At 51.0% G+C, this 27,527-nt stretch overlaps 1 pseudogene; it reads left to right on the forward strand.

The window, feature by feature from the left end:
* The first annotated feature begins 465 nt into the window (after window positions 1–465).
* On the forward strand, window positions 466–27,135 carry LOC140385723 (tubulin alpha chain-like; annotated as a pseudogene).
* Window positions 27,136–27,527: the final 392 nt, after the last annotated feature.

Here is a 27,527-nt window from a genome sequence, read left to right on the forward strand (position 1 = left end):
TCACTGAACTACCCCAGCACCTTCTCAAAATTGCCTGCAAACAGTAAAATAATAAATTGGGTATGGCCAAGCCTCCAGATTGCATCTCTCTCTGTGGGACTGGCCGACGCATCCTTGAGATCTTACCCGTCCAAATAAATGAAGACATTAATGATGCACAATCAATTACTCTCAAGACAAGGTGAGTCATAACTAATCGGCTTTAATCAGCTGGAACTGTACCCAGCAGCTTCGATACAGAAAGTGAAGGCTGCTGGGACGGCATTGGTTCTTATACCCCGCCTCTCAGGGCGGAGCTATGTACGTTGGCCAATGGTAGACTCCTAGGTCTAGCCAATGGTCATCCACCTCTCGGGTACCGCAATACCTGGTATTACCACAACTAATTTATTGATTTTAACAAAGAAGTACTTGGAGAGACATTGAAAAAGAAATGAAAATCTCGGGAGCACATTAATTTTAATCATGCGATTAAACCAGGTTAACCAGACCAGCATAATTAAGTTTATGAAGCAGGGCACAATCGCACCTGGATTCCCAGATAACGAAGCTACATCTGGCAAGACGAAAAGGTAGCATCCCCAGATCGGCCCCCCCACCCCTCCCCAGGGGTTAACTGGTGAGTATTCGCTCTTATCCCGATTTAACTTCTACTCCGAGAAGAAGCCAATGTTCCCAAGTAGCTTCTTATTTCATCGACAGTGAATATGTGTCCACAATAGAAAGAACCAGGTCATCCACTTCAAGGACACATCTGTTCCACCCCTCCCCGTTTTATCCCCCTCCACTTACTGGACTATGGCCAGTGGTTCTATTGACCGAGCAAACAGGAGAACTAGACAAAGGACATCCCTGCCTCATGGTCCTATTCAGCAGAAAGTAGCCCGAATTCGAAGCATTCATGCGAACACCAGCAACTGGATCTTGTAATAAACAAATCCAGGATATAAACTTTTGTCCTCATCCAAACCTGCCCAAGAATCGAGAGAGATATCCCCACTCCATCCTTCCACCCTATCAAACACCTTTTCAGCATCTAGGGTAACAATCACCTCTGGTTTGGGCACCAAAGGTGGCAGGTGGCGGGGGGGGGGGGGGGGAGGTCAACATTTAATAGACGATGTGCGTTGGTCGACAATTGCTGACCTTTGACAAAGCCAGTATGGTCTTCTGGGATCACCTCTGGGATCACCTCTGGGAGGGAGAACTCCAACAGCTTGGCCAGCACTTCTGCAAGTAACTTAGCGGCCGCATTTAAAAGCGAAGTAGGTCAGTACGTAACAACATTCCACAGGGTCCTTGCTTTCTCAAGGATCAAGGAGATAGAGGCCTGTGCAAGTGTAACGGGCAATGAACCCCGGGACAAAGAGTCACATATCTAAAATTAGTATTTTTCTGCGAGCAGCTCAACAGATCATTAAATACATGGGAAGAAAAGGGAATAAAAGAAAATACATAATAGGGCAACACAACATATACAATGTAACTACATAAGCACCGGCATCGGATGAAGCATACAGGGTGTAGTGTTAATCAGGTCAGTCCATAAGAGGGTCATTTAGGAGTCTGGTGACACTGGGGAAGAAGCTGTTTTTGAGTCTGTTCGTGCGTGTTCTCAGACTTCTGTATCTCCTGCCCGATGGAAGAGGTTGGAAGAGTGAGTAAGCCGGGTGGGAGGGATCTTTGATTATGCTGCCCGCTTTCCCCAGGCAGCGGGAGGTGTAGATGGAGTCAATGGATGGGAGGCAGGTTCGTGTGATGGACTGGGCGGTGTTCACGACTCTCTGAAGTTTCTTGCGGTCCAGGGCCGAGCAGTTGCCATACCAGGCTGTGATGCAGCCCGATAGGATGCTTTCTATGGTGCATCTGTAAAAGTTGGTAAGGGTTAATGTGGACATGCCGAATTTCCTTAGTTTCCTGAGGAAGTATAGGTGCTGTTGTGCTTTCTTGGTGGTAGCGTCGACGTGGGTGGACCAGGACAGATTTTTGGAGATGTGCACCCCTAGGAATTTGAAACTGCTAACCATCTCCACCTCTGCCCCGTTGATGCTGACAGGGGTGTGTACAGTACTTTGCTTCCTGAAGTCAATGACCAGCTCTTTAGTTTTGCTGGCATTGGCTGGTTTCGCACACTGGGCTAAATCGCTGGCTTTTAAAGCAGACCAAGGCAGGCCAGCAGCACGGTTCAATTCCCGCACTAGCCTCCCAAAACAGGTGCCGGAATGTGGCGACTAGGGGCTTTTCACAGTAACTTCATTTGAAGCCTACTTGTGACAATAAGCGATTTTCATTTCATTTCATTTCATTGAGGGAGAGATTGTTGTCGCTACACTACTCCACTAGGTTCTTTATCTCCAGCCTGTATTCTGACTCGTCGTTATTCGAGATCCGGCCCACTATGGTCGTATCGTCAGCAAACTTGTAGATGGAGTTGGGACCAAGTTTTGCCACACAGTCGTGTGTGTACAGGGAGTAGAGTAGGGGGCTAAGTACGCAGCCTTGCGGGGCGCCGGTGTTGAGGACTATTGTGGAGGAGGTGTTGTTGTTCATTCTTATTGATTGTGGTCTGTTGGTCAGAAAATCGAGGATCCAGTTGCAGAGTGGGGAGCCAAGTCCTAGGTTCTGGAGCTTTGCTATGAGCTTGGCTGGGATTATGGTGTTGAAGGTGGAGCTGTCGACAATAAATAGGAGTTGATGTAGGAGTCCTTGTTTTCGAGATGCTCTCGGGATGAGTGTAGAGCCAGGGAAATGGCGTCTGATGTGGACCGGTTGCAGCGGTATGCGAATTGCAGTGGATCAAGGCGTTCTGGGAGTATGGAGGTGATGCGCTTCATGATCAACCCCTCGAAGCACTTCATTACGACTGAAGTCAGGGCGACTGGTCGGTAGTCATTGAGGCACATTGCCTGGTTCTTCTTCGGTGTATGATGGTGGCATTGTTCCGCAAACATCTCATAAAACTCCATGGGGAAGTAATCTGGGCCAGGATTTTTACCCGTCTGCATCAACCCAACACATTTCCTAATTTCCTCTGGAACCAAAGGGGAATCCAACTCTTCCCACCTCTCCCTCTCCATCACTGGGATGGATAACCCATCTACAAAAATCAAGTGGACCTATTAACGTTTGATAGCGGTGACAGCCTCACCGTGCCGAACATCAGGAAGCTCGCGGCAATTCCCACTCGCTACCACATTTGGAATGTTTTTGGTAAAATCATGTCCAAAATGTTCCATCCTCTCATCTCTTTTTCAATTACCCGGGAGCTTGGGGAGCCTATTGTTCCCCGTTACTGTCTCCATGGCAATGTCCCGGCCAATCAGAGTCAACTTGCCAACTAATTACCACCCTTTTCTCCTGTGATATAAATTGTTGTGATCATTGGAAATTTGGCATTCTTGCATTTGTCCCATTGGGTGCAAGAGGAGAAATCTTGTCAAGGTGTCTCTCTCTTTCAAAAAATCTGGGGTGTCAGTAAAAGTGACTCGTGGTTTGTTGGAAGAAACCCATTGCGTTCACTGATGTCTTGAAATGATCTTGGACTCCACACCAATATGGTTGACATTTTACTGCCCAATTTCGGGTGGGTAATAAATGCTGACCTTGTCTGTGGCTGAGAGGGACTATATAAAATCACTACCTTCTATTCAGTGAGGAATAGACATGCACACCGATAAAAATGGGGAAATGTTTTAAAAATGACAGCTCATTTGGAAGGTGTGTAACTTCAGCAGCAGCAGGTTGTCATTTCCTTGATTTCGGTCGTTTATGTCGGGCAGCATTGTGGATAGCACAATTACTTCACAGCTCCAGGGTCCCAGGTTCGATTCCCTGCTGGGTCACTGTCTGTGCGGAGTCTGCACATCCTCCCCGTGTCTGCGTGGGTTTCCTCCGGGTGCTCCGGTTTCCTCCCACAGTCCAAAGATGTGCAGGTTAGGTGGATTGGCCGTGCTAAATTGCCCTTAGTGTCCAAAATTGCCCTTAGTGTTGGGTGGGGTTACTGGGTTATGGGGATAGGGTGGAGGTGTGGACCTTGGGTGGGGTGCTCTTTCCAAGAGCCGGTGCAGACTCGATGGGCCGAATGGCCTCCTTCTGCACTGTAAATTCTATGAAATACCAGAAACCAATCCCCATACTGTGATCAGCTGGCTAATTAGTGCTCTGGGGAACAAATCTTTGCTGTTGTCTCACCCTCTGCCTCCCTTCCCAGGTTGAATTGGTTGGCCCTTCTGCTGCTTCACCCCTTACAGCAGAGAGAGAACTGACACAACATTAAAATGGTGAGTGTCATGATATACATCAGCATATCATGGTGCAATCACACTGACACACTGATGGACATACAGTAGGACCAACCAGCATACACAACATCGCAGCCAATCACCAGTGAGAGCACACGCACTATAAAGACAGGGGACACCAGAGTTCCCGCTCATTCCAGCAGCAGCCAGCTCAGAGCACAGAGCTCACAGCCTGCCACAGAAGGGCGTCCACATTGTAAAAAAATCTCCTCTGCAAGGCTGCTGATGCAAGATCTGACTTCTGCCTCACCTTGCTGGCCTATCGCTCGGCCCCACTGTCCACGGGCCTATCGCCGGCCCAACTGCTTATGGGTCGCGCCCTCAGGACCACTGTGCCGCCCATTCACGTTCCAGACCTCGATTATGCTCCGGTACTTCGGCGGATGCAACAAGAGCGTGAGCAACACAAGGCGGCTCATGATGCTCAGGCGACTGATCTTCCTGCCCTGGTGCCTGGAGATCATGTCCGCATACATCTTCTGAAGGGTGGCTGGTCGGCAACCGCTGAGGTTCTTAGACAGGTGGCTCCCCGCTCGTTTGCCTGATGGCTCCATTCGCCGCCGCAATCAGCGCGCCCTTCGTCTGGTTCCACGCTCGCTACGGAATTCTGCACCGGTGCCACGCCCTCCTGTTGTCTCTGACATGGACTTTGTTGAGCTTCCGAATACCCTGCCTCCTCCTCACTCGACCGTGGCCTGGCCCATTCCTCAGCCGGTGGATCCTGAACCACCCTTGAGGCGGTCAACCCGAATTCGTCACCCACCCCAAAGACTTGATTTATAAACCTTGCACTATTGGACTCACTGACTTGTTCTGCTGCACTGTTTAAGAGTTTTCCATTGTTTGTTAATAGCATTTGTTTTGTTCTTGGTGTAACATAGTTTTCCTCTGCACCTGGCACCTTCCTGTGCATATAGTATAGCCACATGTACATATTGATGTAAATAACGCACACACATGATCAGACACACTCACTACACTTTATTTATTCTCATGTAGGCACATATTCTTTGCGAAAAGGGGGGATGTCATGATAGACATCAACATATCATGGTGCAATCACACACACACTGACACACTGATGGACATACAGTAGTAACTCCAACCAGCATACACAACAGCGCAGCCAATCACCAGTGAGAGCCCACGCACTATAAAGACAGGGGACACCAGAGTTCCCGCCCCTTCTAGGAGCAGCCAGCTCAGAGCACAGAGCTCACAGCCTGCCTCTCGGACATTCACCATGTGCTGAGTGCCTCACCTAGATAGTGATAGGACAGGGTCCACAGATAAGCTGGTAATGCACGTACCCAAGCTTACAGTATCTTATTACAGTTGAGTTGTTAATAAAATAGAGTTACACCATCTCCAGCCGTGTTGACCTGTTTGTAGACCAGAACACCCAACACGACAGTGAGTGTATGGGAGCCAGCATGGCCACAATCTTTAATCTGTTGAAGTTAGAAGGGAAAGTCTTGTTTTGTTTCAAGTTAAAGATGTGTATCTGAGCCTGCATTTGCGGAGATTCTCAACTGTCCTGATCAGAGAGAGGGATCACTTCTCATTTCATGGGGGAGGCGGAGTATCTGTCTGCCTACATACTTGGCATTACCTTGTGTTGCCCTATTTTGTTTTTCTTTTCTTTTCATGTACTAAATGATTTGTTTGAGCTTCTTGCAGAAAAATACTTTTCAGTGTACCTCTGTACACGTGACAATATGGAGGGGGTGGTGGGTCGGGGTATGGGGAGGGGTGGGTTGGGGTATGGGGGGGTGGGGGTTTGGGCTTTGGGGGGGTGGGAGTTTGGGTTTGGGGGGTTGGGTTTTGGGGGTTTGGGGGGGTTTGGGTTTGGGGGGGATTGGGTTTGGGGGCGGTTGGGGTTTGGGTTGGAGGGGGTTTGGGTTTGGGGAAGTTGGTGTAGGGGGGATGGGGAATGGGGGGATGGGGGGATTGGGGTATGGGGGGGGTTGGGGTATGGGGGGTTTGGGGTATGGGGGTTTGGGGTATGGGGTTTGGGGTATGGGGGTGGGATATGGGGTATGAGGGGGTTGGGGTATGTGGGGGTTGGGGCATGGAGGAGTTGGGGTATGGGGGGTTGGGGTATGGGGGTTGGGGTTATGGGGGTTGGGGTATGGGGGGTGTGGGGGTATGGGGGTTTGGGGTATGGGGGTTAGGGTATGGGGGTTAGGGTATGGGGGTTGGGGTATGGGGGTTAGGGTATGGGGGTTGGGGTATGGGGGGTTGGGGTATGGGGGTTTGGGGTTTGGGGGTGTTGGGGCTATGGGGTGTTGGGGTATGGGGGTTGGGGTATGGGGGGTTGGGGTATGGGGGGGTTGGGGTATGGGGGGGTTGGGGTATGGGGGGGTTGGGGTATGGGGGGTTGGGGTATGGGGGGTTGGGGTATGGGGGAAGGGGTTGGGGTATGGGGGGGTTGGGGTATGGGGGGGGTTGGGGTACTTGGGGGGTTGGAGTTTGGGGGGGTTGGGGTATGGGGGGTTGGGGTATGGGGGGGTTGGGGTTATGGGGGTTGGGGTATGGGGGGTGTGGGGGGTATGGGGGCTTTAGGGTATGGGGGTTAGGGTATGGGGTTGCGATATGGGGGGTTGGGGTATATGGGGGTGTTGGGGTATATAGGGGTTGGGGTATATGGGGGGTTGGGGTATATGGGGGTTGGGGTCTATGAGGGGGTTGGGGTATATGGTGGGGGTTAGGGTATATGGGGGGGTTGTGGTATATGGGGGTTGGGGTATATGGGGGGTTGGGGTATCTGGGGGGTTGGGGTATGGGGGTGCGGCTAGGGTATTGTGGGCCTGGGGTATGGCAGGGGTTGGGGGTATGGGTGAGGGGGGTTGGGGTGTTGGGGGGGCTGGGGTATGGAGAGGGTTGGGGTATGGGGGGTTTGGTGTATGGGGGGCTGGGGTATGGGGGAGGGGTTGGGGTATGGGGGGTTGGGGTATGGGGGGCGGCTAGGGTATTGTAGGTCTGGGATATGGAGGGGGTTGGGGGTATGGGTGAGGGGGTGTTGGGGTGTTGGGGGGGGCTGCGGTATGGAGAGGGTTGGGGTATGGGTGGGGGGGTTGGGGGGTTGATGGGGGTTGGGGTATGGGTGGGGGCGTGAGGGTGGTTGGGGTATGGGTGGGGGGATGAGGTGGTTTGGGGTATGTGTGGGGGGGGTTGGGGTATGGGTGGGGGAGTGAGGTGGATTGGGGTATGGGTGTGGGGTTGGGTGGGAGGAGGTGAGGGGGGTTGGGGTATGTGGGGGGGCAGGGGTATGTGGGGTGCTGGGGTATGTGGGGGGCTGGGGTATGTGGGGGGCTGGGGTATGTGGGGGACTGTGGTATGTGGGGTTGGGTGAGCAGGCGAATGGGGGGGTTGGGGAATGGGGTGGTTGGGGTATGGGGGAGTGGGTATGGTGGGTTTGGGTATGGGGGGATTGGGGTATGGGGGATGGTGGGTTGGGGTGTTGGGGTATGGGGGAGTTTGTGGTATGCTGTGGGGGTTGTGGGTTTTGGGTTAGGGGGTTTCGAGTATGTTGAGGGGGTTGGAGGGGGTTGGGGAGGAGGGTTGCGAGAGTGGTTGGGGTTTGTGGGAGGGGGTTTGGGAGGGGGTGGGGAAGGGGGTTGGGGGCACAGTGTTGAGGGGGTTGTGGGAGGGGGGTTGGGAGGGTAGTTGGGGGAGGGTTGTTGGGAGGGGCTGGGGGAGGGGGTTGGGGGCAGGGTGTTGAGGGGGTTGTGGGAGGGGGTGTTGGGAGGGGGATTGGGGAGGGAGTTGGGTAGGGGGTTGGGGGAGGGGTGTTGAGGGAGTTGGGAGAGGGAGGTGTTGAGAGCGGGGTTGGGGAGGGGTTTTGGGGGAGGGGGGTTGGGGGGGTTGGGGGGGGTTGGGATGTGGTTGGGGGGATTGGGGTATGTTGGGGGGATAAGGTATGTTGGGGGGATTGGGGTATGTTGGTGGGGATTGGGGTTGTTGGAGGGGAGTGGGGTATGGGGTTTGGGTATGTTGGGGGGTTGGGGTATGTTGGGGTATGGGGGGTTGGGTGTGAGGGGGGTTTCATTGGGGTTGGGGGTTTGGGGTATGGGGGGGTTGGTATGGGGGGGTTGGGGTATGGGGGGTTGGGTGTGAGGGTGGGTGGGTTGGGGTATGAGAGGGTTGGGGTATGGGGGGTTTGTGTATGGGGGGTTGGGGTTTGGGGGGTTGGGTGTGAGGGGGTGTTGGGTTGGGGTATGGGGGGTTGGGTGTGAGGGGGTGTTGGGTTGGGGTATGGGGGGTTGGGTATGGGGGGGTTGGGGTATGGAGGGTTGGGGTATGGGGGAGTTAAAGTTGGGGTGTATGGGGGGGTAGGGTATGGGGGGGTTGGGGTATGGTGGTGGGGAGGGGGGTTGTGGTATGGGTGTGGGGAGGTGTTTGAGCATGGGGTGGGGAGGTGGTATCGGGGGGTTGGGGAGGGGGGTTGGGGGGTTGGGGGATTGGGGTATGGAGGTGGGGAGGGGGGTTGTGGTATGGGGTGGGGAGGGGGGTTGTGATATGGGGGTTGGGAGGAAGGATTAGGGTATGGGGCGGGGGGCTTGGGGTATGGGGGACGGGGGGTTGGTGTCTGGGGGCGGGGGGTGTTGTGGTATGTGGTTGGGTATGGGGGGGTTGGGGTATGGGGGGTTTGTGTATGGAGGGTTGGAGTATGGGGGTTGTGTGTGAGGGGGTGTTGGGTTGGGGTATGGGGGGTTGGGTATGGGGGGGGTTGGGGTGTGAGGGGGTGGGATATGGGGGGGATTGGGGTATGGGGGGTTGGGGAATGGGGGGGTTGATGTATGGGGGTGGGGGGGTTGGGGTCTGTAAATGGCGGTAAATTGATTTAAATGATTGGTACAAATCTCGGCGGTCAGCTGTGTCTGTCAGTCATAGGTTGATTTTTCAAACTTCTATGTCCGGTTCCCTTTGGAAATTGAGAGCCCAGATTGTTCAAATTCTGAAGACTGGTTTACATACTTGGTCTGTGTTTGTATAGTCTGTGTTGTAAGGTTACGGTTCTAGTTGAGATGTTTAAAATCATTAAAACAGAGTTGATAACAGAGAGGAGGGGCGTGGGGGTGTCCTGTACCAGAGAGGCATAACCTTAAAATGTTAGCCGGGCTGAGGGCAGGAAGCAATCCTTCAAATGGACGTTAACCTCCCTCCTCAAAAAGACTTTGTGTTAACCGAGATATATTCAAGACAAGAGACATGGGGAAGGGGATCAGAACAGAATTGAAGTACAGATCAGCCACAGTTTAATTGGTTGGCAGCTTAGATATGAATGGTCACCACTTGTGCCCGTGCTCCCAGACGAGTCGGAGCACATTGTGAAGTCAATAATGTTTTTAATGAAGTAATGGAACCGTGCTGCCTGTCGTCTGTCTTTGTTAACTTATCTTTTGGTCCTATGCAAACTCTACCTTTTTTAATTACATTTCTTTAATGTCTTTGCATAAAATGTACAGTCATGGTTCCTATTTTAAATGATCTATCAGAAAGGTGACAACACTTTCTTCTCAGTTCCTAGTTGGTGTGATGTTTCCCCATCCACTGCCCTGTGGAATTTACCCACTACCACTTGGACTTTTCCAAATTAAATATTTATTTGGTATCTATCCGCCTTAACATGTGGTCAGAACCTCAGTCAGTGGGTTAACTCTCTCTCCCCTGGAGTCACAAGGTTGAAGGTTCAAGTCACGCTCCGGGAACACGTAATCCGGGCCTGGCGGAGCTGGGCTAGGGTTGGGCCTGGCTGGGCTGGGGCTAGGGTTGGACCTGGCTGGGCTGGGGCTGGGGTTGGGCCTGGCAGAGTGGGGGTTGGGCTTGGGTTGGGTCTGGCTGGGCTGGGCTGGGGCTGGGGCTGGGCCTGGCAGAGTGGGGGTTGGGCAGGTGTTGGACCTGGCTGGGCTGGCGCTGGGGTTGGGCCTGGCTGGGGCTGGGGTTGGGTCTGGCTGGGCTGGGCTGGGGCTGGGGTTGGGCCTGGCAGAGTGGGGGTTGGGCTGGGGTTGGGTCTGGCTGGGCTGGGGCTGGGGCTGGGGCTGGGCCTGGCAGAGTGGGGGTTTGACTGGGCTTGGGCCTGGCTGGGCTGGGGTGGGGCTGGGCCTGGCAGAATGGGGGTTGGACTGGGGTTGGGCCTGGCTGGGCTGGGGCTGGAGCTGGGGCTGGGGCTGGGGCTGGCAGAGTGGGGGTTGGGCTGGCGCTGGGGCTGGGGTTGGGCCTGGCAGAATGGGGGTTGGACTGGGGTTGGGCCTGGCTGGGCTGGGGCTGGGGCTGGGGTTGGGCCTGGCAGAGTGGGGGTTGGGCTGGGGCTGGGCCTGGCTGGGCTGGGCTGGGGCTGGGGTTGGGCCTGGCAGAGTGGGGGTTGGGCCTGGCTTGGCTGGGCTGGGCTGGGGCTGGGGTTGGGCCTGGCAGAGTGGGGGTTGGGCTGGGGTTGGGCCTGGCTGGGCTGGGCTGGGGCTGGGGCTGGGCCTGGCAGAGTGGGGGTTGGACTGGGGTTGGGTCTGGCTGGGCTGGGGCTGGGGCTGGGGTTGGGCCTGGCAGAGTGGGGGTTGGACTGGGGTTGGGTCTGGCTGGGCTGGGGCTGGGGCAGGGGTTGGGCCTGGCAGAGTGGGGGTTGGGCTGGGGTTGGGTCTGGCTGGGTCTGGGCTGGGGCTGGGGTTGGGCCTGGCAGAGTGGGGGTTGGGCTGGGGCTGGGGTTGGGCCTGGCTGGGGCTGGGGTTGGGCCTGGCAGAGTGGGGGTTGGACTGGGGTTGGGCCTGGCTGGGCTGGGCTGGGGCTGGGGTTGGGCCTGGCAGAGTGGGGGTTGGGTCTGGCTGGGCTGGGGCTGGGGTTGGGCCTGGCAGAGTGGGGGTTGGACTGGGGTTGGGCCTGGCTGGGCTGGGGCTGGGGTTGGGCCTGGCAGAGTGGGGGTTGGACTGGGGTTGGGCCTGGCTGGGCTGGGGCTGGGGCTGGGGCTGGCAGAGTGGGGGTTGGGCCTGGCTTGGCTGGGCTGGGCTGGGGCTGGGGTTGGGCCTGGCAGAGTGGGGGTTGGGCTGGGGTTGGGCCTGGCTGGGCTGGGGCTGGGGTTGGGCCTGGCAGAGTGGGGGTTGGGCTGTGATTGGGTCTGGCTGGGCTGGGCTGGGGCTGGGGTTGGGCCTGGCAGAGTGGGGGTTGGGCTGGGGTTGGGTCTGGCTGGGCTGAGGCTGTGGCTGGGGTTTGGCCTGGCAGAGTGGGGGTTGGGCTGGGGTTGGGCCTGGCAGAGTGGGGGTTGGGCTGTGATTGGGTCTGGCTAGGCTGGAAAGTATTTACCCGTTGGCCAAAACCACTCTTTTAAAGAATAAGCCGGTTGTCTGTTCATTGTACTTGCTGTTTGTGGGATCCTGCTGTGCAAATATTAGCAGCCATGTTTCCTGCATTTCAAAAGTAACCACACTTCGTGTATAAATTGCCTTGGAATGTCTGAAAGTAATGAAAGCTGCTATAGATATGGGAGTTTGTTGTTTTTTGTTCTTTCTCCCAGATGACTTGCATTCTTCCCTTGGGAAACGTCCCCTTCGCCTTTGCCTGCCATTACTTTTTAAATGTAGCTCCTTGTCTCTTTCCTACATCTGACTAAATAGTCCTCCACCACAAGACTTTAATGGTGAGCTTTACATTTAAAAATAAATAAATTTAACTTACCCAATTCCTTTTTCCCAATTAAGGGGCAATTTAGTGTGTTCAATCCACCAACCCTGCACATCCTTGGGTTGTGGGGGTGAAACCCACGCAGACACGGGGAGAATGTGCAAACTCCACACGGACAGTGACCCAGAGCCAGGATCGAACCTGGGACCTCGGCGCCATGAGGCGGCAGTGCTAAACATTGCGTACCGTACCGCCCTTAGTGGGCTTTACATAAGACTAATTTGGGGTCTAGCTTTGGGGGGGGTGGAGACGGGGAGGGGGGTGGGGTTGGAGACGGGGAGGGGGGGTGGGGTTGGAGACGGGGAGACGGGTGGGGTTGGAGACGGGGAGGGGGATGGGGGTGGAGACGGGGGGGGTTGGAGACGGGGAGGGGGGGTGGGGTTGGAGACAGGGAGGGGGGGTGGGGTTGGAGACAGGGAGGGGGGGTGGGGTTGGAGACGGGGAGGGGGGGTGGGGTTGGAGACGGGGAGACGGGTGGGGTTGGAGACGGGGAGGGGGATGGGGGTGGAGACGGGGGGGGTTGGAGACGGGGAGGGGGGGTGGGGTTGGAGACAGGGAGGGGGGTGGGGTTGGAGACAGGGAGGGGGGGTGGGGTTGGAGACGGGGAGGGGGATGGGGGTGGAGACGGGGGGGGTTGGAGACGGGGAGGGGGGTGGGGTTGGAGAGGGGGAGGGGGGTGGGGTTGGAGACGGGGAGGGGGGTGGGGCTGGAGACGGGGAGGGGGGTGGGGCTGGAGACGGGGAGGGGGGGTGGGGTTGGAGACGGGGAGGGGGATGGGGGTGGAGACGGGGGGGGTTGGAGACGGGGAGGGGGGTGGGATTGGAGACAGGGAGGGGGGTGGGGTTGGAGACGGGGAGGGGGGGTGGGGTTGGAGACGGGGAGGGGGGTGGGGTTGGAATCTCTGCCTTGGCACACTAGTTTGAAATGGCTCAAAGAAAGAGATGACGTTGACATTTTATTTATCTACCCCAATGTTCAAATTTGAACAGAAAAAATTTGTGTTGGCTTTCACAATCTTGCGGCATCTCAAAGTGCTTGACAATAAATCGAGCATTAACTTGCACGCAGCAAGATCTAGCAAACAGCAATGCGATGGTGACTGGATATTCTGCTCGCGATGTTGGTTCAAGGAAAGATATTGGCCAGGATATTGGCCTTGGTTCACATCGCCTCAGAAAGATGTCACTTCTGCCAGTGCAGCACTATCTCAGTACTACTCTGGGGGATCTGTGCTGTTTTCATGTTTATTGGAGAAACATGCAAATGAATGGGTCCCACCTTTTTACATATTAAGAACATAAGAACTAGGAGCAGGAATAGGCCATCTGGCCCCTCAAGCCTGCTCTGTCATTCAATGAGATCATGGGCAGATCTTTTGTGGACTCAGCTCCACTTTCCTGCCCAAATACCATAACCCTTTATTCTTCAAAAAACTATCTATCTTGATATTGAAAACATTTAATGAAGGAGCCTCAACTGCTTCACTGGGCAGGGAATTCCATAGAATCACAACCCTTTGGGTGAAGAAGTTCCTCCTAAACTCAGTCCGAAATCTACTTCCCCTTATTTTGAGGCTATGCCCCCTAGTTCTGCTTTCACACGCCAGGGGAAACAACCTGCCCGCATCTCTCCTATCTATTCCCTTCATAATTTTATATGCTTCTATAAGATCCCCCACATCCTTCCAACGAGTACAGTCCCAGTCTACTCAACCTCTCCTCGTAATCCAACCCCCTCAACTCTGGGATTAACCTAGTGAATCTCCTCTGCACACCCTCCAGTTTATTGCCCACCTGATGAAGGAGCTACGCTCCGAAAGCTAGTGATTCGAACTTTATAATCTGATTTGACTTTATAACCTGGTGTTATAAGACTTCTTATTGTGCCCACCCCAGTCCAACGCCGGCATCTCCACATCATGGCTTATTGAATACATCTTCATGGCTCAGAAGTTTTTTGAACAATTTAAAGAGCACTGACTCTTGTATTTTCCACCTGACTCGAGTAGGACATGTACCTGAAGCTCCTCATCGAGACACACCAGGAGAAAGGCCATTAAGGGTCAGCTTAAGCAGACAAATAATTGTAGGAGTATCAAATGACATTCAGCATGAAGTCTGCGAGAGCAAGTTGCACAGATCACATTAGGTTTGTGCTCTGATTGGTTGTATAGCTAACGTCCACCTAAAAAGGAATGACTTGTTTAAAACGTATCTCCGATCCTGAGGAGCATTGACAGGGTGGAGATGGAGAAGGTGGTTTCTTTTCGGAGAGAATCGAGGACAATGGGTCTCCCATTTAAGATGGATGAGGCAATTTATTTTCTGAGGGTTTGGAGACTTTGAAATTCCCTTTGAAATCCAAGTGTTGAGGCTTTGAATATCATTAAGACAAATGAAGATAGATTTTTGATGAGCAAGGGGGTGAAAGGTTATCTGGGGTAGGTAATAATAATAATAATAATCGCTTATTGTCACAAGTAGCCTTCAATGAAGTTACTATGGAAAGCCCCTAGTCGCCACAATCTGGCGCCTGTTCGGTGAGGCCGGTACGGAAATTGAACCCACGCTGCTGGCCTTATTCTGCATTGCAAGCCAGCTGTTTAGCCCACTGTGCTAAACCAGGTAAATGAAAATCGCTTATTGTCACAAGTAGGCTTCAAATGAAGTTACTGCGAAACGCCCCTAGTCGCCACATTCCGGCGCCTGTTCGGGAAGGCTGGTACGGGAATTGAACCGTGCTGCTGGACTGCCTTGGTCTGCTTTAAAAGCCAGCTCATTAGCCCTGTGCTAAACCAGCCCCAGGTGGGGGTTATAATCCGATCGGCCATGATCTCAATTGAATGGCAGGCTCATGTGGTCTAGTTTTGCTGATTGTGAACCTTCCTTAACAGTGCAGATTCTGTCTGAGGTTTGATTAATCATAGATGTGGCAACGCAGTAGTTACAGTGAACACTGCACTCTTCAACTCCTCTTCCAACCCAGTGGTGAGTGCATTGAGGCGCAAGAATTTGGCAACACCTCTTTAAATGTTTTTGAAATTCTCATCAATGTTTTCAAAGCTTTGCACCTCACTATCGCTGTCCTCCTCCAAACTCTCCAAGCATCTGGGGACTCTTGTGTTCCTCCATTTCTGGATTCTTTTGCATCCCTCATTTTAATCATTCCACCGTTTGCATCCATACCTTTTTCAGCATTCTACCATTCTGTATTTGATTATGGGTGAGTCTGTTTACTATTGATGCTCATCATGCTTGATTAGTGGGTGTGGACTCAGAAAAGTAAACTAAATCCAGAGCTGCGGCGTAAGAGTAGACATTTTGAATTTAAATAATTAAATGTTTCCATTCTGCATTCTCCATGGCAACGTCTAGTCCAATTGCCAACCAATCAGCACACTCTTCACATGCAGTATAAATCGTTGTTCTCCCTTTACCATTGGTAATTTTCTGTGAGCTGTCCTGATGAGTCCAAGATGAAAAGCTTCGACGGCATGTCTTTTTTTCAGCAATACTCAAATTCTGTACTCCCGAGCGACTATATAAAATGTACAACACTTTCTGCTGCCTGGGCCCTAACCTCTGGAATTCACTTCCTCGGGTTTTCCACGCACGACTTAAACCCAAGTCTTTGGTCAGTCCGAATGCCTTCAGTCGCTTCTGTAAAATTAAGTTTGCTATCTAAATATAAATAAATAATCTTTTTTGTCACAACTAGGCTTACATTAACACTGCAATGAAGTTACTGTGAAAAGCCCCTAGTCGCCACATTCCGGCGCCTGTTCGGGTACACAGAGCGAGAATTCAGAATTCTCAGCTGGTACGGGAATTGAACCCGCGCTGCAATTGTATAGGGCAATGGTGAGGCCACACCTGGAGGATTGTGTGGAGTTTTGGTGTCCTTACCTGAGGAAGGATGTTCTTGCTGTGGAGGGAGGATAGCGAAGGTTTACCAGGCCGATTCCTGGGATGGCGGGATTGTCATATGAGGAGAGACTAAATCGGTTAGGATTACATTCATTGGAGTTTAGAAGAGTGAGAGGGGATCTACGTAGAAAATACAGCACAGAACAGGCCCTTCGGCCCACGATGTTGTGCCGAACTTTTGTCCTAGATTAAGAACAAATTAATCTACACCCCATCATTCTACCGTAATCCATGTACCTATCCAATAGCCGCTTGAAAATCCCCAATATTCCCGACTCAACTACTTCCACAGGCAGTGCATTCCATGCCCCCTCTACTCTCTGGGTAAAGAACCTACCTCTGACATCCCCCCTATATCATCCACCATTCACCTTAAATTTATGTTGTTCTACCCAGGGATAAAGTCTCTGACTGTCTACTCCATGTATTCCCCATATCATCTTATAAACCTCTATCAAGTCTCCCCTCATCCTTCTCCGTTCCAATGAGAAAAGGCCTAGCACCCTCAACCTTTCCTCGTAAGACCCACTCTCTATTCCAGGCAACATCCTGGTAAATCTCCTTTGCACCTTTTCCAAAGCTTCCACATTCTTCCTAAAATGAGTTGACCAGAACTGCACACAGTACTCCAAATGTGGCCTTACCAAAGTTTTGTACAGCTGCATCATCACCTCACGGCTCTTAAATTCAATCCCTCTGCTAATGAACGCTAGCACACCATTGGCCTTCTTCACAGCTCTATCTATGATAGAGTGGCAACTTACAAAGATCTATGAACATAGACCCCAAGACCTCTCTGCTCCTCCACATTGCCAAGAACCCTACCGTTAACCCTGTATTCCGCATTCATATTTGTCCTTCCAAAATAGACAATCTCACACTTTTCAGGGTTAAACTCCATTTGCCATTTCTCATCCCAGCTCTGCATCCTATCTATGTCTCTTTGCAGCCGACAACAGCCCTCCTTACTATCCACAACTCCACCAATCTTCGTATTGTCTGCAAATTTACTGACCCACCCTTCAACTCCCTCATCCAAGTCATTAATGAAAATCACAAACAGCAGAGGACCCAGAACTGATCCTGACGGTACGCCACTGGTAACTGGGCTCCAGGCTGAATATTTGCCATCCACCACCACCCTCTGACTTCTATCAGTTAGCCAGTTCGTTACCAACTGGCCAAATTTCCCACTATCCCATGCCTCCTTACTTTCTGCATAAGCCTACCATGGGGTACCTTATCAAATGCCTTACTAAAATCCATGTACACTACATCCACTGCTTTACCTTCATCCACATGATTGGTCACCTCCTCAAAGAATTCAATAAGACTTGCAAGGCAAGACCTACCCCTCACAAATCCGTGCTGACTATCCCTAATCAAGCAGTGTATTTTCAGATGCTCAGAAATCCTATCCCTCAGTACCCTTTCCATTACTTTGCCTACCACCGAAGTAAGATTAACTGGCCTGTAATTCCCAGGGTTATCCCTATTCCCTTTTTTGAACAGGGGCACGACATTCATCACTCTCCAATCCCCTGGTACCACCCCTGTTGACAGTGAGGACGAAAAGATCATTGCCAACGGCTCTGCAATTTCATCTCTTGCTTCCCATAGAATCCTTGGATATATCCCGTCAGGCCCGGGGGACTTGTCTATCCTCAAGTTTTTCAAAATGCCCAACATATCTTCCTTCCGAACAAGTATCTCCTCAAGCTAACCAGTCTGTTTCACACTGTCCTCTCCAACAATATGGCCCCTCTCATTCGTAAATACAGAAGAAAAGTACTCGTTCAAGACCTCACCTATCCCTTCAGACTCAATACACAATCTCCTGCTACTGTCCTTGATCGGACCTACCCTCGCTCTAGTCATTCTCATATTTCTCACATATGTGTAAAAGGCCTTGGGGTTTTCCTTGATCCTACCCACCAAAGATTTTTCATGCCCTCTCTTAGCTGTCCTAATCCCTTTCTTCAGTTCCCTCCTGGCTATCTTGTACCCCTCCAGCACTCTGTCTGAACCATGTTTCCTCAGCCTTACATAAGTCTCCTTCTTCCTCTTAACAAGACATTCAACCTCTCTTGTCAACCATGGTTACCTCACTCGACCAAATCTTCCTTGCCTGACAGGGACATACATATCAAGGACACGTAGTATCTGTTCCTTGAACAAGTTCCACATTTCAATTGTGTCCTTCCCTGACAACCTATGTTCCCAACTTATGCACTTCAATTCTTGTCTGACAACATCGTATTTACCCTTCCCCCAATTGGAAACCTTGCGCTGTTGCACGCATCTATCCCTCTCCATTACTAAAGTGAAAGTCACAGAATTGTGGTCACTATCTCCAAAATGCTCCCCCACTAACAAATCTATCACTTGTCCTGGTTCATTACCAAGTACCAAATCCAATATGGCCTCCCCTCTGGTCGGACAATCTACATACTGTGTTAGAAAAGCTTTCTGGACACACTGCACAAACACCACCCCATCCAAACTATTTGATCTAAAGGGCAGCACGGTAGCATTGTGGATAGCACAATTGCTTCACAGCTCCAGGGTCCCAGGTTCGATTCCGGCTTGGGTCACTGTCTGTGCGGAGTCTGCACATCCTCCCTGTGTGTGCGTGGGTTTCCTCCGGGTGCTCCGGTTTCCTCCCACAGTCCAAAGATGTGCAGGTTAGGTGGATTGGCCATGATAAATTGCCCTTAGTGTCCAAAATTGCCCTTAGTGTTGGGTGGGGTTACTGGGTTATGAGGATAGAGTGGAGGTGTGGACCTTGGGTAGGGTGCTCTTTCCAAGAGCCGGTGCAGACTCGATGGGCCGAATGGCCTCCTTCTGCACTGTAAATTCTATGATAAAGAGTTTCCACTCAATATTATCGATAGCTACTTACAAACTTCTAACAGGATTAGACAGGGGAGATTCAGAAAGAATGTTCCTGATGGTGGGGGAGTCCAGAACTAGGGGTTATAGTTTGAGGATAAGGGGTTTACGACTGAGGTGAGGCGAAATGTCTTCACCCAGAGAGGGGAATGTAGTTGAGGTCAAAACGTTGTGTAATTTCAAGAAGGAATTAGATATAGCTCTTGGGTCTAAAGGGATATGGGGGGAAAGGCGGGATCAGGGTATTGAACTTAATGATCAGCCATGCTAATGAATGACGGAGCAGGCTCGAAGGGCCGAATGGCCTCCTCCTGCTTGTATTTTCAATGTTTCTATGTTTGATCGTTCTTGTTTGGAAGGATTTTCTTTGCAATGTTAAAAGTGCTTTATGATGCAAGTTGACAGTGGTCGGGCAGGGGAAGAAGGGATGGTGGGTGGGCGGGTGGGGGGGATGGGGGGGGGGGGGGGGGGGGGGAAGAGTTGGAAACTCTTAAGCACAGCAATTCACCTTTTGGAGGGAAAATTGCGCTGCGGCTCTAAGAATTAACAGCGACAAAAATAACTTTTTTCTTTACTGCCACAGTGCTGCTATCCGTCTGACTTTCTATTCTTCCCACCAGCGTGAATGTATCTCCATTCACATTGGCCAGGCTGGTGTCCAGATGGGCAATGCCTGCTGGGAGCTGTACTGCCTGGAACACAGTATCCAGCCTGATGGGCACAGACGGGATGGCACAAGCCCAGGAGGGGCAGATAACATCTTCAACACCTTCTTCTGTGAGACGGGAGCTGGGAAACATGTGCCCAGGGCCACCTTTGTGGATTTGGAACCATCTGTGATTGGTAATGTATGCACCCAAGTCTACAAATATTGTGGGAAGATTTGATAGCGTTATAGTAAAACGATTTGAGTGGAAAGTGCTTAATGGAGCAGTGGAATTCAGCACAAACTAAAATTCCATTATCTCCAGCTAATATTGGCAGTGGGATCAAGGATAACTCTGCTGAACTCTACAGTCCCATCAAGATGCGGACCTAAATAAACAGAAGAATCCGCCTTCTCAAAGGTGATTAGGGATGGGCAATAGTTGCCTAGCCCGCAACACCCACATCCCAAGAATTTTTCATGGCTGACTTACCACAACTGGGCCTCCCTCACCATTATCTGCCAATTCCGTTTCTATCCAAAATCCTTATCAACGTCTAATGTAAAATGCTGCAGATGCTAAAAATCTGAAGCTAGAAACGGACCCGTGCAGGAAGTATTTGCAGAGGGCGAAACAGTAAATATTTCAGGTCCTGGCCATTCTGAAGAAAGGGCGCACACCCTGAACGTTACCTGTTATTTTTTTCTCTATCCATTCCTGCCTTGAAGATAATCAGGGGAATATAATCAGGGGAATTAATAAAGGGGCTGTTTTAGCACAGGGCTAAATCGCTGGCTTTTAAAGCAGACCAAGGAGGCCAGCAGCACGGTTCAATTCCCGTACCAGCCTCCCCGAACAGGCGCCGAAATGTGGCGACTAGGGGCTTTCCACAGTAACTTAATTTGAAGCCTACTTGTGACAATAAGCTTTTTTCATTTCATTTCATTTTTTTTTCATCAACAACCGGAGCCTCGGCAGTTCCTTGGGCTAGAGGATTCCAAAGATTCAGCACCTCTACTCATCTCTGTCCTAAATGGCCAACCCTTTTACTGGGACCCTGGCTCCATGTTCTAGATTCTGCAGTCTGGGGAAATATTTTCTTGGCATCTACCCCATCAAGCCCCTTAAGGACTTTATATGTTCCATTGAGATCTCCTCTCATTCTTCCAAACCCCAAGGAATATAGGTCTGGTCTACCCAATCTCTGGTGCTGTGTGTTTGGGCCAGTGAAGTTGTCCGATGAAATTGATCGGCCTGTCACTTTACTCTGACCGCACACACACACTGGGCTGGATTTCCGCAGAGTCCGGAAAACTCCACGGACTTTCTTAAAAAAAATGATGGGCAAGACCCGGATATGGAAGTCCCACCCTATTTCTGACATCTGAGTTCAGTTTATTGACAGTTTCAAGAGGCCATTAAAGGATTAGGAGTCTGCATAAATATAATCGTTATTGTCACAAGTAGGCTTACATTAACATTGCAATGAAGTTGCTGTGAAAAGCCCCTAGTCGCCACATTCCAGCACCTGTTCGGGTACACTGAGAGAGAATTCAGAATGTCCAAATTACCTAACAAGCACTTCTTTCGGGACTTGAGGGAGGAAACAGATGCACCCGGAGGAAACCCACGCAGACACATGTTTCAAATCACTAGCTTTCGGAGCACTGTTCCTTCCTCAGGTGAATGAAGAGGTAGGTTCCAGAAACATATATATAGACAAAGTCAAAGATGCAAGACAATGCTATGAATGCGAGCATTTGCAGGTAATTAAGTCTTTACAGAGGATGTATGAGGATGGTGGTGGTTAACTGGGGAAAGGCTCTGCAGGAAAACCTTCCCGCTCGGTGCAAACTCGAGAGCGGTAATTTCTGGTTTTAGCTTTTGAGGCCTCGATTGGGTGTTTGTGAAGCCTCCCCTCCCACCCACTGCCCCCTAACGCTGCCTCCACTTATCCACTTCCTGCCCGCCTGAAGATGAGACAAACAAACGTCTGTCGCTGGACAACTGCGGCTCATGTCCTCTGGACATGTTTCTGGAGCATACCTCTTCATTCACCTGAGGAAGGAGCAGCGCTCCGAAAGCTAGTGATTTGAAACAAATCTGTTGGACTTTAACCTGGTGTTGTAAGACTCCTTACTGTGCCCACCCCAGTCCAACGCCGGCATCTCCACATCATTATTAAGGATCGCTATCCCTCCTAATTTTAAAACATTTTCTACCTGGATGTGGGAGTCGCTGGCTAGGCCAGCATTTGCACCCATTCCTAATTGCCCTTGAGAAGGTGGTGGAGAGCCACTTAACTGGTGCAATCCATGTGGCGTAGGTACACCCACGGTGCTGTTAGGGAGGGAGATCCAGCGTTTTGACGACGAAGATACAGCAATAATAATTCCAAGTCAGGATGATGTACGGCTTGGAGGGGAACTTGCAGGTCCCTGGGTATCTGCTGCCTCTGTCCTTCTAGATGGCAGTGGCTTTGGGCTTGGAAGGTGCTGCTTAAGGAACCGTTGTGAGTTCTTGCAGTGCATCTTGTAAATGGTACACACGGCTGCTACTGTGCATCGGTGGTGGAGGGAGTTATCACAAGTGTTTCTCCACCATTATTCCTGCAGATGAGATCCGAGCTGGAACATATCGCCAACTGTACCATCCTTATCACTGGGAAAGAAGATGCTGTAAACAACTGTGCCCGTGGCCGTTATTGCATTGGTGCACAGATCATTGACAAAGTCTTGGAAAGAATATGCAAACTGGTGGGTGTCCGCATTGGTTATTTTATATACAAATTAATTTTACAGATAAATCTATGTAACATGTGTCTTGCTAGCAAGGCTGGGTTTTTGTTGCCCAACCCTATTTACCCTCAAGATTCTATGATTCTAAGAAGGTGGTGGTGGTGGGCCACCTTCTTGAACCGCTGCAGTCCGTGCAGTGTAGGTACACCCGCAGTGCTGTTAGGGAGGCAGTCCCATAATTTTCGCGCAGCGGCAATGAAGGGCATGTCAAAGTCCTGATTGAGCTGGAGCTGTCCCCCCTGCTTCTGCTGTTCTGTCCTTCCAGGTCGCAAGGTGGTCGGAAAAGTGTAACGCACCCTTTGCTGAAATTAAGCAACAATATGCACACAACCTGACCATTAGCAAGCCTATCAAATATTTAACTGGGATATTTTGCCAGCTGTTGGTCACATGGATTCCGTTAGGATATATTCACGGAGAAAGCTGGGGATGGAGAAGTTAGATATCCATTGTGCTTGGTTGAATATGAAAATCACTTATTGTCACAAGTAGGCTTCAAATGAAGTTACTGTGAAAAGCCCCTAGTCACCACATTCCGGCGCCTGTTCGGGGAGGCTGGTACAGGAATTGAACCGTGCTGCTGGCCTGCCTTGGTCTGCTTTAAAAGCCAGCGATTTAGCCCAGTGTGCTAAACCAGCCCCTCTAAGAATAATAGTCGCTTATTGTCACAAGTAGGCTTCAAATGAAGTTACTGTGAAAAGCCCCAAGTCGCCACATTCCGGCGCCTGTTCGGGGAGGCTGGTACGGGAATTGAACCCACACTTCTGGCCTCGTTCTGCTTTATAAGCCAGCTGTTTAACCCACTGTGCTAAACCTGCCCCGATTGTGGCCAGGTACTTACACTCCAGGAGCCATTTATAAGTATCTCCTCCCCACTCCGGATCCGAAAACCTCAAAGCTTCACCCTACCTCAATCCAGGGAAACCATGCTTTAAAAAAAAATTACAGTATCCAATTACTTTTTCCAATTAAGGGGCAATTTAGCGTGGCCAATCCACCTACCCTGCACATCTTTGGCTTGTGTGTGGGGGAGGGTGCGGGGGCGGTGAGACCCACGCAGACACGGCGAGAACGTGCAAACTCCACATGGACAGTGACTCGCGACTGGGATTGAACCTGGGTCCTCAGCGCTGTGAGGTAGTAGTGCTAACCACTGCACCCCCGTGCCGCCCTTGGGAAAAACCATACTTACTGCAGTAATGTTAGGGACAGGAGTTGCCTGCTAGCCCATCCAGCTTGTTCCATCAGCAGAATAACATGCTCAAAGTGACGAATTTTACGTGAGTCATCGTGAAGGCGCCTATCTGAGTGGAATCTGGGAAGGAATTCACCAAGGAGAATTTCCACTCGCTATCATGTGTATCCAACAGTCCATCTTAATTCTTCAAACCATGGGAATTTGAACACAGGCCTTCACTCCAATTAGTTACAGTACGAAGTCTTACAACACCAGGTTAAAGTCCAACAGGTTTGTTTCAATGTCACTAGCTTTCGGAGCGCTGCTCCTTCCTCAGGTGAATGAAGAGGTATGTTCCAGAAACACATATATAGACAAATTCAAAGATGCCAAACAATGCTTGGAATGCGACCATTAGCAGGTGATTAAATCTTTACAGATCCTTCCAGTCGGGGAACACTTCAGCAGTCAAGGGCATTCAGCCTCTGATCTCCGGGTAAGCGTTCTCCAAGGCGGCCTTCAGGACGCGCGACAACGCAGAATCGCCGAGCAGAAACTTATAGCCAAGTTCCGCACACATGAGTGCGGCCTCAACCGGGACCTGGGATTCATGTCGCATTACATTCATCCCCCACCATCTGGCCTGCGAAATCCTACCAACTGTCCTGGCTTGGTACAATTCACACCTCTTTAACCTGGGGTTACCCCATCTCTGGATCTGTAAAGATTTAATCACCTGCTAATGGTCGCATTCCAAGCATTGTTTGGCATCTTTGAATTTGTCTATATATGTGTTTCTGGAACATACCTCTTCATTCACCTGAGGAAGGAGCAGCGCTCCGAAAGCTAGTGACATCGAAACAAACCTGTTGGACTTTAACCTGGTGTCGTAAGACTTCGTACTGTGCTCACCCCAGTCCAACGCCGGCATCTCCACATCCAATTAGTTAAACATAACACTTTACCTTTCTGACTCGCCTCATTTGGTGTCTAATTTGTGTGGTGGATGTAGCAATTTCAGATATATATGTATTTGGTGCAATAAGGGTTAAAGCCTGGGTTATTGTGTGTTTGAATGCTGCAATCACGGTTTTTAAAAATCCTGGTTTGTAAGACAGCTAGGTTTTTTTGAGAGACGTAGGTGCAACTAAAGCATTGTAAAAGCTTGGGCTAATAGATTTTTGTTTAGATTAAGAGGGTTCCCTGTGGAGTCGAGACATTGGGTGTAATCCAATGGCCAAGCTGCACCCCAAAAGCAGCTCGGCACAGCATGGCCGTTAGAAACCGGGAGATCCGGCTTCCGGGATTTACACGGCTCGCAATGCCTCAGGAGATCTACCGCTGTAAATCCCGCCCATTGTAAATCCTGCTCACTGTGGGCGGGTTCACTTTTTATCAATTCTGCATATTAGAGCACGATGGCTAGTCTCACTTTAATGTGCAGATTCCCGAGATACCAGAGGCTTTGGGATCTGTCCCCTTCGTCTCAGCGACCTCGGGCGAGTGCGTTCAGCACTGGTCTCCACAAACAGGGACCAGACGGAATGGCATTTGTGGGGGTCTCCCAAAGGATCAGAGGCCCCCAGGTGCATGCTGGTACCCTGCACTGATGGTGCCAGCCTGGCACTGCCAATGTGCCCAGGTTGCACTGCCAGCTGGAAGGAGCACTGTAAGGGTGCCAGTTTGGCACTGCCAAGGTGCCAAGATGACATTTTATGTCTGCTGGCGATTGGGCTGGGGGTGTCCTCTGTGGGTGTTGCGGGGGGAGGGGTGCGGGTGGAGATGGTGGGGACCCTCCCATAGTGCGTTGGGGGGGCATCGGGGGCTTCGGAGATTGATATGCCATTTAAAAATGGCATCCTGATCTCGCTACACTGAGGAGTTCCAGCGAGCAGAGCTCCTCGATGTGGAAATGTGCGGCCTTGGCCACGTATTCTCCTCTGAGGCCCCTTGTATAATGCGAACGGTGTCTCTCAGCACTGTGAGCGCCGGGAAACATGCGGCTAAATGCGCTCGCTATGGGACTTTGTTTCCGTTTAGTTGAATCACGCCCATTGTGTTTCAGCTTGGTAAGACGATGTAACTAATGGGAGGAGCTACAGTACCAGGAATTTTGCAGGAAGGAAGGCAGTCCAGTTGGGAATGTAAGTCTCTAAGAATACTGCTTCTGAAGACTTCCCCTGGAGATCCTGCATTTTTCTGACAGGGTCGGGTCTCTTTATTTAAACCACAGTCAAAGATCTCTCAAAGTGGAGTTTCAAGACACCCCTGTACAGCGGGTATTCCTGAGTGCTAAGTGTATTTAAAAGTGGATTTAAAAGTCCTGAGATGGTTCTGCTACCAAGTCTGGTACCAGGGATGACATCCTTCAGTTATTTGGAGAGACTGGGGAGGCCGGGAACGTTCTTCGTGTGTTCAAGATGGAAAGGAATTTTGGAAGTTAATAAGGAGGAATCGTTTCCACGAGCAGAAGGGTGGACAAATGTTTTTTTTTAAATCTGCGCATTCAGACATAATATCCCAAAATTCCTAACTTTCAGAAGGGCGTTGGATGCTTACTTGGAGAATTGTCAGGGTAGGGAGAAGGGGATGAAGTGGATAAAATTGGAATGTCCTCTCAAAAGATTCGATGCAAGCAAAATGGACGAAATGCCTACCTATTCTGTCTTGAGTTTAATTCAAATGATTCATAATGCAATATGACTTGCAAAATTAGAGCATGTTGATAATACCTTACTGCCCTTTTATGTTCCCCTCAGGCTGATCAATGCTCAGATCTTCAAGGTTTCCTGGTGTTTCATAGTTTTGGCGGAGGCACTGGCTCTGGGTTCACTTCCCTGTTGATGCACCATCTCTCTCTGGAATATACCAAGAGGACCAGGCTGGGGTTTTCAGTCTACCCGGCTCCAAGGATCTCCACCGCTGTGGTCGAACCCTACAACACCATCCTGACCACTCACACCACCCTCGAGCACACCGACTGTTCCTTCATGGTCGACAATGAAGCCACCTACGACATCTGCCAGAAGAACCTGGGTGTGGAGCGTCCGGGTTACGTCAACCTGAACCGGCTGATTGGCCAGATTGTGTCGTCAATCACAGCATCGCTCCGCTTTGATGGAGCACTGAACGTCGACCTGACAGAATTCCAAACTAACTTGGTGCCTTATCCTCGTATCCATTTCCCCCTGGCGACATACGCTCCAGTAGTCTCGGCTGAGAAAGCTTACCATGAGCAACTGTGGCCGAGATCACCAACTCCTGCTTTGAACCAGACAACCAGATGGTGAAGTGTGACCTCCGCCGTGGCAAGTACATGGCCTGTTGCCTACTCTATCGCGGTGACGTGCTGCCATTGCCATCATGAAAGCTCAACGTTCCATCCAGTTTGTTGACTGGTGCCCAACTGGTTTCAAGGTTGGCATCGACTACCAGCCTCCCAGTGCCGTACCTGGTGGGGACCTGGCCAAGGTGCAGCGCGCCGTGTGTATGCTGAGCAATACCACGGCCATCGCTGAAGCCTGGGCTCGCCTCGATCACAAGTTTGACCTGATGTACGCCAAGCGCGCCTTTGTGCATTGGTATGTGGGAGAGGGGATGGAGGAAGGGGAGTTCTCGGAGGCCCGTGAAGACATGGCAGCTTTGGAGAAAGATTATGTAGAGGTTGGTGTAGACAGTATAGCTGATGATGATGACGAAGAATATTAAATGTTAGATTGTAGCACGTTTTGTTTGGATTCTTGATTTAAATGTGACTCAGTTTTGTTGATAACTGAATTATTAAAGCGATTTGTGTAAATATTGTACATTTGAGTTTTACTTATTAACCCTCATTTTAAAGAGAAGTATAATCTTTATTAGTGTTACAAATAGGCTTACATTAACACGGCAATGAAGTTACTGTGAAAAGCCCCTAGTCGCCACACTCCGGCGCCTGTTCGGGTACACAGAGGGAGAATTCAAAGTGTCCAAATTACCTAAGCACGTCTTTCGGGACTTGTGGGAGGAAACCGGAGCACCCGGAGGAAACCCACGCAGACACGGGGAGAACGTGCAGACTCCGCACAGACAGTGACCCAAGCCGGGAATCGAACCTGGGACCCTGACACTGTGAC

The sequence above is a fragment of the Scyliorhinus torazame genome, chromosome 2 (genome assembly GCF_047496885.1).
Source record: "Scyliorhinus torazame isolate Kashiwa2021f chromosome 2, sScyTor2.1, whole genome shotgun sequence".
In the NCBI taxonomy this organism is placed as follows: Eukaryota; Metazoa; Chordata; class Chondrichthyes; order Carcharhiniformes; family Scyliorhinidae; genus Scyliorhinus; species Scyliorhinus torazame.